The sequence below is a fragment of the Falco punctatus genome, assembly GCF_963210335.1.
Source record: "Falco punctatus genome assembly, chromosome: 5".
Classification (NCBI taxonomy): Eukaryota; Metazoa; Chordata; class Aves; order Falconiformes; family Falconidae; genus Falco; species Falco punctatus.
In genome coordinates this window covers 30,359,751-30,373,326 of record NC_137584.1, presented here as the reverse complement: position 1 = coordinate 30,373,326, position 13,576 = coordinate 30,359,751, and positions in this window count along the sequence as shown.

Below are 13,576 nucleotides of genomic sequence, written 5' to 3'. Positions count from 1 at the left end.
GCCAAGATATGAAAAGTAACCAGCAGCATTTTTTACATCTCTGATAACCTTGTGGTCAAGTTTTGTTCACGCCATACTAGTCAACAGGTTTGTCTAAAATCCATTGGCAACATCTGAAAATGCCCTTTGACTTGAATCTAAGTTCCTGAATTACTCTAATGACTTCAGTGGTGTGGATATGCCCTAAAATGGGAAACCTCACCTTATGCACCTCACCTTATGCAAACTTTTCAGGAAACTCAATGCATCTAAAATGGTCATTATCCCACTCCATAAATGATTTAACATTTTGCTGGCCTTTATACAGCCTTAATTAACATCTCCCTTTTTTATGCTGAACATTCTGGAGTTTTCCATTTCTCTACAACTAAATGATTCCAAAACACACACCTATGGCTGAAACTTGTTTAATTTGGGACTTTAGGTATCCACCCTGTATTGCAAAAGTAGACTGTGTGACGCAATATTGTTTTCAGCAGCAGACTTTGTAAAACAAGTATTGAGTAATCTCAATGTATCCTTGTGTGTGCATAGCAACCTTAAAGGTCTGGATGACAAAAGTATTTGCCCTTGGACAGAAATTTAGCAAGACACCAAACAGGAGGAAAAATAAAAACTTTGCTTATGTTTCGCAACGAACAGAGAATGAATATAGAACCGCACAGTCACACTGTTTTGTATTAGGGCAGCATCTGAAACCTTTCACTTTTAGACCTGGGCAGATGCTCTAGGGAGGTCTGGAAGCAGGAGCAAGAAACTGTCTCTTTTTGCATCCTATGGAGTAGCCGTCAGAAGAACAGCTGTACAGGCACAAGATATTTCTCAACCTTGCCATTAGCACTAAATAGATATTGTTCAATAATGATTAGATTTAAAATGAAATAAAATAAAATACAATAAACCTAAAGAAAATTAAGAAAACAAATGATACTTAATATGCTTTAATATGTTTCTCAAATGCATCGTGAAAAACGGTGATGAATATGGTACAGAAACCTAAGGGGGTCAGATTAAGACATGTTGAAATAGTGATGCTTTCCAAAGAAATCCATAAGAAAAGGGCTTAACACCTCTCAAGTCTCACACTGTGTGCCAGAGTCCAACAAGAAGATACCATGTGGTTGATATATAGGAAACCAATCAGACCAGCAGCTACTTGTAGGTGTCTGATTGTAGTCATGCTTCAGCTGATGTTGAGGTGATGTGTTTAGGGAGTTTACGTACTCAGGAGCAGAAGAATAAGAAGGCACTCCTCGCACAGGGTTTGTGTGTCCCTTACTAAGTAGCACATCCTGAGTCTTCCTTTGCTGTTGGGCACCCAAAACCAGTTAGTCAAAGGAGTTATGACTAGATTTAACTGATCTCACTTGTCTGAGGAGGTACCTGAAGTCGGAACTGTTGCTGACCTTGTCCTTGTCGACTGCCTTGCACTAAAGCCTCTATTCAGACCGCAGGCAACTCCCATCCTCTAGCAGCGAACAAAGTTGGGAAGGATTCTGAACTGTCTGCTTGCAAATTTTGTAGGAGCTGAAGGGATACATGAGGTCTTCTGGTCAGGCACAGAGTACACCTTACAGCTCAGTATGTCCTGGAACAGACACACTGCAGGGCAGGGAAACCCTGGTTTCCAAATGCATACGCCCAGTCTCTTGAATGCTACAAGAGGCAAGGAACGGCAAGGGCTGGCAGCTCCCATCTCAAGCTCATACTCAGGGTCACATCTGCCTTCCAGGGTAAATGTAACTGTTGGGCACAGACTTTCCAACTCACACTGCTTTGTGTTCAGAAGAGAAGGAGGTTTTAAAAGAGTTAAGCACACAGAGATGAGGTTTGGCACTTGATAGGAAGAAAGCATTGCTGAAATTAGGTTCATACCCAATTTTGCAAGACAAATGCCTCTAAAAATCTGCAGCCTGTGGCTAAATAGAGCATGGTTCATGCAGTCTGACTCTCACCATCTACGGTCTAGGTGTCCATCCTAGGACTAGTGACTTCAGGCTCAACAGAGAGAAATAAATGCTTTTAAAGAGTGAGTCATCTGACCTATTTCAGATATCTCTGTTGGGAAGAGACAAATGAAGGTCTGGAAGTGCCTGGTTTCTTCCACTGACTCTTAAAGAAATCCAGATAACTATCGATGTAGGTGAATCTGACCTCATCTATCCTGGAGCACCCACTGCTAAGCTTCAATTCACATTTATAGATTAACTAGTAATCTATGTAGAGGTGGTACCCCTGGTTGGGAAGGAAAAAACAAGCAATTAAAGAAGTACACTTGCTTCCCCTAAATTCAGTCTCTGTGTGGTTTTGTTTTTATGATTTTGTCAGGGAAGCTGCAGTCTTTGCTAACCCAAGTCTCACAGCAGTCATAAGTGTTTGCATGAGGGAAGAAAGAAAAAAATTACATCTAATAAAGTAAAGTTTTTGGGAGAAGGAGAGGAATGACAGCTTTCTTTTTGATCAATAGTACATTTATTAAGGTAGGAACCCAGTATCTAAATTTGATTGCTGATGAACTAGTCCTTCTCAAGTAAATGCCTGTTTTCAGTGAATTCAGTGAAGTGAGGTAAGCCTGCTGAAGATGTACATAACTTAGGTACCGCCTTCTCTCCACTGACTGTAGCAACCCCTTAAGGTCATCTGCCTAAATCAGGTGTCAATCCACCCGGGAGTGAAGAAGCCACTAGCAGCTCCTGGGGCCGTCCGCTCAGAATGAGTCTCCATCATCGCATCTTCTTTTCTAGCTCATGACAGGGTTAGTTCACTTCTTGCCTAATCTGGATGACAGTGGCACACTTGCATGGTATTAGTGCATATTTCCCCCTAATTCTGAGCAAGTACAGGTGACTCAAGCATCTGTGAATTCTTCAGGTTAAGAAGGGAGTCACTGCAGGAAATAAATCCTGAAGCACTAGTAAACAGCAGGCTGGACCCTTGTTTGGATCTTCAGACTGTTTTCCATGGCTCAGATCTCACCAAATATGATAACAATGTTCATTACAATGCTTCAGTGTAGGTCACAGCTTGAGCTGTTGTTTCCAAAGGTCTGTTATATCAAGACTGCACAATGGACTCTCAGCTGTACATATCTTTTTATCTCATTTTGTGGGTTTTTTAAAGCATTTTAGTTGATCATTTTTAAATGACATTATTGCATTAGCTCATGTGAGTCTGCAATGTCTGTGTTCTGAAAAAAGCTTAAAACCCACAAATGCAACTGCTTTAGTTTGCATTAACACTTCATTATTATATGGGAGGATATACTTGTAAAACATCAGATCTATCACAGTTATCCCATATTTGAGAAACTGCATCTTGAATTATTTTGATATTACTTTCCTTTGTCCATCTTTGTTTTCAGCAAAACAGGGTGAAATTAAATGTATCCATATCTTAAGTTCCTAAAAATGAAAGTAATCTTTGTATAGAATCTAAAAGAGTGATACCTTGGACGGCTGCCCAAGTATTTAATCCATACAAAAGTTTTATTATTGATGCAGCATTGTTGCTAAAGATAGCAAGTCAGCTGCAATCACAGTCATCATATATACAGTAAAGATGGTCTGATACAAACTTTTACATATCCTGGATTTCTCCAGCAAATGTCTTATTGGGTGTCAGGTTGCTGTTGTACTACTTTAAGACATGTAACAGGAAGTAAGGAGATGGAAACTTGTGAAATCTATCCTCTAATTTCTTCCACTGGAAAGAATATTAAAGAATACTTTAGCAATGCTCTGCTGCTCTGCCTGGCCACATTTAACAAAAATCTTCCCTTTTTCTTTTTCATTTATATGCTGGGCTTAAATATGTGCTTTGTCTATATGCTTGTCTTAATTGTTTGTTAAGAATATACCTCCAGGTAATTTGTTTTCCTCTTCTAGGCTGTCTGTGAATAACTCAGACTATATTGAGGATTCACTGCTCAGATTTTTAGTCTAAGAAGAACTGGTTCAATTCATCATACTCCCTATGTTAAACTGCCATCAAACTGTTTCCAGTTCCTCCTGTGCTGAGTACGGCCCATTGCTTACTCTATTTCCAGCAGGGCACTCAGTCATGATATGAGAAAGTCTTGAAGTGAAGGCTCCATCGTTTCCCTCAATAGTCTACTTGAACAGCATTCATACCCCTTAGTTAAAAACATGTGCTTTATTTCTAATTTGTACTGTATGGCTTTATCTTCCAGTTGTTGGTTCTTATTATGGCATCTGGGGCTTGTCTGTAAGCTGGTTTACATGACTTAATGACTTATTCATGCGTGACATCGCCATTTGTTTAGCCTCTGCATACTGTCAGCTCTTAACAAAGCATTAACCTCAATTGGATGTGGTATGGGGAGCCAGGGTACTGGGAACCGAGACTGTTTCCACCTCCTTTTAGCACTGTCTGTGGGAGCTCAGCTCCAAACTGCATTAGCAGTTGGTAGCCCACACGTTCAGAGCAGCACTGGATCCACTCTGTATCTTCTACAGAAAGATAGCACTGTATCGGTAACCTCTGAGCACGGAGGGGGAAGTCAGAACACATAGCTGCTTTTAAGCAGCCACTTCCAGTCTGGCTTGTGCCTGTGGTGGCACATCAAAAGCCTGCTGCGTGCGGGCACACCTGCATAGTTTGCAGAGCTTTGCATACAAAATGTCACCTGCTCTGTTTCCTTAACTCCAGCTTCTATCAACTATGACTCATGCCAGCCAGCCTGCACTAGGCCAAGGGATTTTAAAAGGCAGCACTATTGATCTACCACTGTGTTACTGATAAGCGTGAGAGATCTTTTTAAAAAAGACTTGTAGAAAATGTAAAAATAAATACTCAGTGGTCCGGCTGCCATTGAACCCCTCGATAAGGCACCTCCCATGGAAAGCAGTAGAGGTGAAGTTTCTGTTCCACCCACCCCTGTGTAATTCACCTGTTCGAACAAGGAATTTCAGTATTCCTGGAGACAATTTTAATTGCTTATGATAGCAATTGAATTGCTCACAGAGGAAGAATGAAAGAGGGAAAAAACAGGAAAGCACTTTTGAAAATGTTGATGTATTTGAATTACATGGGCTAATCCAAGGTTAATTTAAGTACAGAAAAGAAGAAAGACTTAGAGAGCATTAAATTATATTCAAGTAAGGGTTAGCATTGAGAATCAAAGTAATGGACAAGATAGCTAGGATACTGCATTGGATTTATGTTTGGCTTATATATGGAAATTTTATGTTTGAGAAACACAGTTTTTACAGAGAACGACAAATGTTATCACCATTATACTTTGGGGAAACTACAGACTCGTAAACTAAGACTGTATAATTTATATGCTGAAGAACAAAGAGAACCGTGAACAGAACCAGGTCTCTTGACTCCCACTCTGTTTTTTCTGTTGGACCTTATTGAATGAAGGATAAATCACAAGCATAAATTGTAAGGAATCCTTTTCTTTTCGTCTTTATCAGATATTGCACTTTCTATCATTTGCATAAGTGGGAAAAGGGAAGCCTTTCTTTGCTGTGTATGTCTTTTTTACCACAAAGCTTTAGGAAATATAATTGAAAGTAGTTAGAAGCAGTAAAGGACCTGGTGAACTACTAATACCTGTGAGTACTTCATACTTCAGGAATATTTTAAAATTTGAGTACTAAGTTTCAACAAAAGCAATGATATAATAAAAACAGAATCCATAGTTGGCTGTAAGTTAAGAAGAGATGCAGAGTATCTCTAATGTGCACATAGACAGTCTTGCTACCCTGAGCAATTGGATTATGCTACATTAAGATGGCACCTGTCTGTTGGCTCGCCTTGCTGATTATATCTTTGCTCCTCAGACCATCAGCTTTTGGTTTGGCTTTTCTTTTCTGTGGTGCTCTGTTCTGTCTGATTATAGCCTGAGCCTCAGCTGTCCCAGAACTGCCTCTCCCAAACTTTACATTTCTGTCTGGGAGCTGCCATTCCGTCTCACCAGCTGCTTGCCCCACCTAATAGTTCCTCTTTGTTTTACGTTTGCTCCTTTGTCTATTTATATATACATTAATGCATGTAATTTTAGAATATACTTGTAATGCTTTAGCCCAGAAACATGGCGTCTTAATTTTGAACCTCTTGTATCTATAACTTGCCTCGTCCCTGGCACTAACAGAATCTAGTTTAATTTTCTTTCACGCTGCAAAGAAAGAGCAATTTTTGTAAAGCCTCTGTGGAGCTGTTTCTTTTCTCCATGGAGGCTTTTGTGGTGTACCTATCTCAGCATGGTACAAATTTCAGTAAGGTTCATTCCCCCCACCCACCCACCCACTGTTGTGCAAGCATTGGGAGCCAGGGACAGGCATATTTTACAAATTAAAAAGAAATCAGTCAGTGCATTGAAGCAATTAGTGTAAATGAGTTCAACAGACAAACAGGCAGACAGGGTTCGCTGTGCTGTTTGTCTTTTCCTGCCCCACAGCCTTAAGTGTAGTACAAGAGCTAAATGAACACAGTGAAAAATGACCACATACCATGGGCTAGGTTCCAGCCTCAGTGACAGAGTTGTAAATCCAGAATAAGAAGATAAAACCTGCTGTCATGGATGAGTGCGAAAGTCCTTTTAGTCCTTTTAGCTCAGTCCTGGACAACAGTGGGCAAAAGCAGAGGCCAAGGACAAGAGTAAGGCAGATAAAGTGATATTTCTACTGCTCTAGCCTGTGAACCGGAGGCTAATTTAAAGGAGAAAGAGATTGTCCTCAATGATAGAGTTTAATAGCCACAAATAGACCTCTCCTTCATGATCTAACCCCTCCTTAAACGTGTATGTTTTGGGGCCCCGCAACGTCCCAGTGGAGTGAACTCTATAACTTGAATAGGTTTCAAGTGCGAAAGCTCTCACTAACCAACTGCCTGATCATTTCACCAGATGCCCCTTCTTGTGTTGTGAAAAACAAGGACTGCACTTTCCTGTTTCCTATTTTTGTGCCATTTGTAATTTTATGGTTATTTCACTGATGCCACTGGAGGCCCTTTCAACTGACATTGCTGTGAGGCAAGGTCAGAGATTTGTTTTTAAGGAATCTGATTAATTCAAAAGTCCAGCTGCTACCTTTGGCAGGATAGTCTCCCTAAACGTTACTGTTTGTAGGATGAAAGCCCTTAGGAGCATGCAATGTGCAGGGAGAGGGAAAGGAGGTTAGGGGTGTGTAACCTGGGAGGTGCCTGGAGACACTACACATTTCAAACACACCACACTTCAAGACATCCAGGTGGCACAAAGCGAGGAGCCTGTTCCATGGGTATCCCCTGAACCAGAGGTGCATGCAGGTATATAGAATTTGCAGCAACCCGTAAGGGCCTGGAAGGTTTCTACTTTCCAGAAGCTGGGAGTGAAGTTGTGCCTGACTCCTGGAGTTCATGGCAATTGCTGCCCTGCTGTCTCCACACTAACCTTTGCAGTCCTCAGAAAGCGTGACTATCCACACTGTTCCAGCCCTACAGGGTGCCCCAGGTCACTTCCATTTGTGCTTAGACTAACCCCACACTTAGGATTGCTCCAGACTGAAGAATCCTGTATTCTCCAATGCATATTCAAAAGGCTGTGTAGCATTGTCATGTGGCTCTGCCTCTTCATAGGCACAGTTCTTCACATATTATCAAATAGGCCATACACAGAGCCAATGCTGCCCAGAGCTCTGACCCCAAGGAAGCACACCTCTTTCCAGGAGCTGAACCATACATTTCTGGCCGTATCATCAGACTATCAGACTGCACATGACATCTTAGCTTTGATGTGGCACCCGTGTGATGACCACTAGCTATCTAGTTGTTCTAGGCATATTGTAAATATGTGAAAATATGTGATTAGGGCTAGATTAGGATTAAGATTTTTTTAAAAAGAAACAAGAAAGAAACACACACTATTACCACAAAGAAAAATGCTCAGTCTTCAAGGCTGAGGTTGACAGCTTCCAATTGCAGTGAAGAGAAAGAGGACCACCTTCCAGTCTTCAACTTTAAGAATACATTCAAAGTCTGGGGGAGCACACCACTACTATGTCAGTTATTGCAGGTTATCCAGCATTCCAGAAAGGACCTCCAACAGTCAAAGCCATATGCACCACCCTGTTAAGGAATAGCTCCCATCACCAGCAAGAGAATTTTCCCTACAGGAAGGCCACTGGACTCACTGCTTCATGTTCATCGACTGGCCCAGTACTGCCACTTGTGCAAACTTCCTACTAGTAACATCCAAGTGGATCCATCCAACAGCTGGGTTTTGTTCCTTCTGTTCCAATATTTTTTATCAAGAATATCCACAAGTCGCAAGGCTGACTTTGCAGTAGCCAGATCCTCTTGTCTTCTGTGGTGTTCCCTGGGCTGTCCAGTCTTTGCTGCAGCAATTTCCCAGATGTCTCTTAACTCCTACCCTGATGTGAATAGTTGATTATTCTGTATAGCTATACAAATGCTTAGGAGAAATAAGCCTCCTGGGATATATTCCGTAGAAGTTGACCCCAGAAGTATCAGCTCCCCTGCAACAGCAGGTTATGATGAGCAAGGTATGAGTGAGTCTATGGGTATTTCCAAAACCGAAGATGGAGGGGTACACAGTGGAGCATCTCTTGATGGGATATAGATAGAGAATATGGAGGCAGTAAATGTATACACAAGAATACATACACATCCTCAACTTCATACTACTTTCTTTTGTCTCATCACACCTTTGGCTATGAATACGACATGCCTGTGTGACTTAACAGCCTTCAATTCACTACATTTGCAACACATTCACACGATTAGAATGTACAGACAAATGTACTTAGCCCAGCAGCCTACTGTACCCCTTCACTCAGGCAGAGAAGAAGGTCTCATGGGTTTTTGCACGCTACCAATTGAACATGGTGCACCAACCAGGATATCATAAAGCTTGAGAACATCCACATGCCTCACACTGCATCAGTACTGCTAGTGTTTTCCACCTGTCTTTCAGTAGAGGCAATGTGGAGAGATGAGTAGCGTGGCATACTTACTTGTACTAGTTATTCATGTTTCCAAACCAGTATTAGTAACTACAGGCTGAGTTATTTATTTTCTTAATCTATTCTTGTAACATCTCCTTTCTCTAACATTATTTCGGATCATCTTTTCCCATTTTCTGAAGTTCCTTTTGTAAATGTATGTTTAAGCTGTTAGTTCCTATTTTTGAGATAATACGATATAAGCTTTTAGTAACTATCATAAACACAGTTTGGGAAGAGTGGCAGGCAATTTCTTCCTCTACCCTGTCTAATTGCACATCAACATTATATCAAGTAACTTTTCATCACTCATTTCTCAGCTACAAGAAAGCAGAGGCAATATTACAGAGATACCCATGGTCCATCAGATCCTTGGGACCTGCTGCTGTCTGGGAGTCTGCTGTGTAAGTTCTTAAAACTGGTTCTTTTTTAAACCATTCAGAGAATACAATTCTGGTATATGGAAAAGAATGAGAAATCATAAAACAAAAACTACTGCAAAATATTTAAATACATGAAAATCAATTTATAGACTTCTAATCCATGTGTTCTGATGCAAAGGAAATGGGTCTATTACCATGTAAGGGGTTAGGATTTGGGACATATCTTCTGCCCTTCTCATAGAGAAATTCTTGAGATGGTGTGAGAATAAGGGAGGTAAAATGTGCATGTGTACATGTGTGTCTGAGACTTATCTTTGATTTCTCCTTAACTCCACTAATCCAGTGTCTTCCCTTTAATCTGTCATGAAACTCTGTCTCCAAAGAGTTCAGTGTCTGAGAACAGAAAGGTCGACAGCTCTTTGGTGTGGTGCTTAATACGTACAAATTGAATCAACATACCAGGAAATCCTAATTCCCAGTGAAAAAGTTTCCCCCAAAAATGACAGTTTCTTGTGCCCAAGATAACACAGAGTGGCACATCTTCATCAGAGACAGTGACTTATAGCTAGGGATTGAATTGTTGGGGGGGAGGGGATTACCTTATCTGTTAGCTGCATCAAGCTAAGAAAGATGGAGGTGCAACTCTGAATGTCTTAGCTGCCAAAATAATTATGTCATGGGCAAAAAGTGGAGATGAAAAGTACTTACATCAATTTCTACTCTTAGTCAGTTTATGCATTCTGGAAAAAAAACATATCTTGTATCAAAGGTCTCAGGCAAGTTTCATACGTTACAATTTGACAGCTTCTGCCCTTTCAATGTAAAATATTTCCATAAAATGTACTCATGCTGTTGTTATTTTCCCATCCTTTTGTTCAGCTATTTTTGTTGTTTAAATCCCTTCACAGGATATTTCATCCTGTGTATATTTTGTTCACTTTTAGTTTTACAGTGAAAGATGGCACAGTTAATGCTGCATTCTCCATGCAGTCAGCTGTCTCCAAGGCATTGGTCATTTCTAGTGGTGGACTGCTTGTGTGGCTACGGGTAAGCACAGACATTTATGGAAACAGAATGCAACTGACTGGTAATATATATATATATAAAAAAGGAAATAATTCAGGAGTAGAGATTGCAACTATGGCTGTCCTCAGTAGGAGGAGGTGGACAAAATATGTGAGCTTGCACTAAACACTAAGGCCAGCAATTTCTCTACCATGTTTAGCCAGAGTGCATTTTTTGTTCTTAAACTGAAGAAAAATGTTATTGTCAGAATGACGGTGTGAGTCAGGAAAAGCTGCCACTGTGGAAGGTGGTGAAAGCCCCAGCTCCCGGCAATCTCAAAATCTGTAGGAGACAGGATACCAGCATCACCTACTCATGGCATCCTGCCTCTGTGTGCGTGGGATGGTGGGGTGGGATGCAGGGGCTGGATGCTGCTTTCTCTCAGAGAGGCATTGCAGGGTGCTGTGGCTCCTCACTGCCCTTTGCATGCCAGCTGTGTTGTGCACCCTTTGAAATCTCCCTGCAAGCCGTCTTTGGTATCATGTGATAGATTAGCAAGTGCCCCACTAAACAGGTAGGAAACCCAAAATTCGTGATCCAAAGCAGACACAATTGCCTTATCACATTAGGTCCATTCAAAACTATTTTCTCTTCTCACTTGCAAATATTCAAAGCAGAAGCAACTGTCTCTAAGAGACTAAATCCTTCAGCTACAGCCTTCCCAAAAGTCATTAACCTTGCAATAGGGCTTGGACATGGTTTACAGCTCACTGCTTTTCCTCCTGTAGGAGTAGTGTTTGGGGCATTAATCAGAAAAACTGGAGGGAAAAAGATTTTCAGAAAGAAGTAGGAAGGAGTCTCCTCCTGGGAGAGGGTGGCATGGGGATTGCTGTTGGCAGAAGCATGAGGCCTCTGTGCAGGAGAGGTGATGAAAGAGTCTGCAAGTCAGCAGATTGGGAAAGCTCAAACTCCAAGCAAGCTCTTTGACTGTTTTCAGAAGCAGACATGATGGGAATTACAGAAGAGAACAGGCAGGTTTGGTATTTTGAGAGAAGGGCTGGGGACTCATTGGCTGCCACCCTGATTTCCTTGTGAACATCAGAAGCAACCGTGTCCGCTTAATGATGTCTGAAATTATTTTTCGGGAGGGGAATGTCTGATTGCCCTTCCCAACACTTATTTTGAGCATCAGCTTCTGTTCCAGTAAAATATCAGCCACCCCCGTGGCTCCTATATAAAAAGAAGGAGAAAATGGGTTGAGGATTTAACCCTTTGTTCTCCAGAAGTCCTCTGCTCTTTGATCACCACATTTTTTATTATGTTTTCCTACCTTCCTTTTTCCTTTTGTTGTATCTTCTCTTTCACCCAGAAAAAATTCATCACACATCTAAATGTATCAAACTCTCTGCACATCCTGCTTTAAAGTCTTCTGCTGTATGAAGTTACACTTTTTAAAGCAGTGACTGACAGGTGACACTGCTTTGCCAGGTGTGGATCTGCACAGTGGGAAGACAAGTTGTCAACTCCTAGTGACAGACATAGAAAAAAAAGGAAGACCAAACCCACCAGAATATTGCAAAGGAGAGATATCCCCAGGCCTTTCTTTGTGTTGGAGCAGCAAGTTTTAGCTCTGATGGAGTAATAAGTCTTTCCCTGAATGTTTCATGGTTAGATCTTCACTATGTGGTGGTCTAACTCTTGATTAAGATTTCACCATCTAAACTCACTTGTCTTCGGTGATGTTATTTTGTATACATCTGTGTACATTGTATGTGTACTTATATATGTACTTGTAGACATCTTTTGTGAATAACTACTGCCCTGTCCAATCTTCTAAAGGAAAATAAATGTGTATTACTGTAACTATTATACTAAAAATTTTGGCACACGGGCACTGACCAAGTGTTTGACGTTGAAGTGTTAATACCAGAACATTTCTGGGCTGTTGTAACTTAATGTCTGCCTTCCTCCTGTCACAGCTGGCCAGTACTGGTAACTGACATCCAGGAGCAAAACAAGTACCTTTCTGCATGTATGTTTGGTCTCCCAGGGCTAAAAATACTGTTTTACACAAGAGAAAATTTACAGCAAGAGGGCCAATTTTTATAATCATTTTACAATGCAGAGGTCAGAAGGCTGGAGATATGGAAAGAGGAGAAAGGGGATGGGTTTCATTAGATCTGAGAAGAAGAATCTAAATGGTTGCTACAAGTTAATTAATTTTAGGACAGACTTTCAGAAAAAGCTTTCTGAGTAGTGAGGTCCATGAAAACATGAAACAGCTGTGTTTTGTGGGTTGTTCTGTAGCTGGTGCCATTTGAAATATAACTGGACAACAACCTCCAGTACATACACTAGAAAACAATCGTTTGACACTGGGATGGAGTAAATGACTTAATAAAATGTCTTTTTCCTTGTCTAATTTCTGTGGTTCTGTGACTGATTAACAGTCTTCCGCCTGCTAGTCTTACATTCACTGTTATAAAATCCTGTGGTGTAAAACTAATCTGACTCAAGTACAGTTAGGAGTGTGTGCAAGAAATGGCAGTGATGCAGCAGCAGCTGGCCCTGAAATGCCAAAATGAAGCTTTTAGAAAAGTGAAGCAAGGTTTTATAAGAAGTTGTTGGCAAGTTCTTTCTCCCTGCAGTGCAGTCAATGCAGTCACTACTCAGCACCTTAAGTTCTTTAAATCCTGTATCCTGTATCCATGCTCCTGCAAGCATCCAGACACAGATGAAACTTGGCTCCCTTGAGGAGATTCATTGACCTGGTTGGGACTACTCCTGTGTAATGGTATACGCTTTCTGTCGTAAAGCTGGAAGACCTTGTACAGACATTAACTATGCTGCTACAAATCACAGAGATGTGCCCAGTGAGTCATTGGCACAGCATGGCATAGAGCTCAGGTCTAGTAAATCAACTTTTTTCCCTTGAGGAAGAAAACATTAAGGTGTTTTTACACAGTGCTTGAGAAATTCCTTTTATTTCCAACAAATTTACAAAGAAATCCAAAAACTTCAACATTCACCCCAGAACCTGACTTTGAAGACACTTGTTTAAATCAATTTTACTGTTGTAAGGAATATATGTGTGTTTATATATATGGAGCCGTGAGGTCTAACACATTATGCCAATAATCTACCAGTATACCAAATGTATACCAGGAAAGGCACAAAAGTCCAAAACTTGAAGCTCTGCACTGCCAGTCTTTGAGAGTT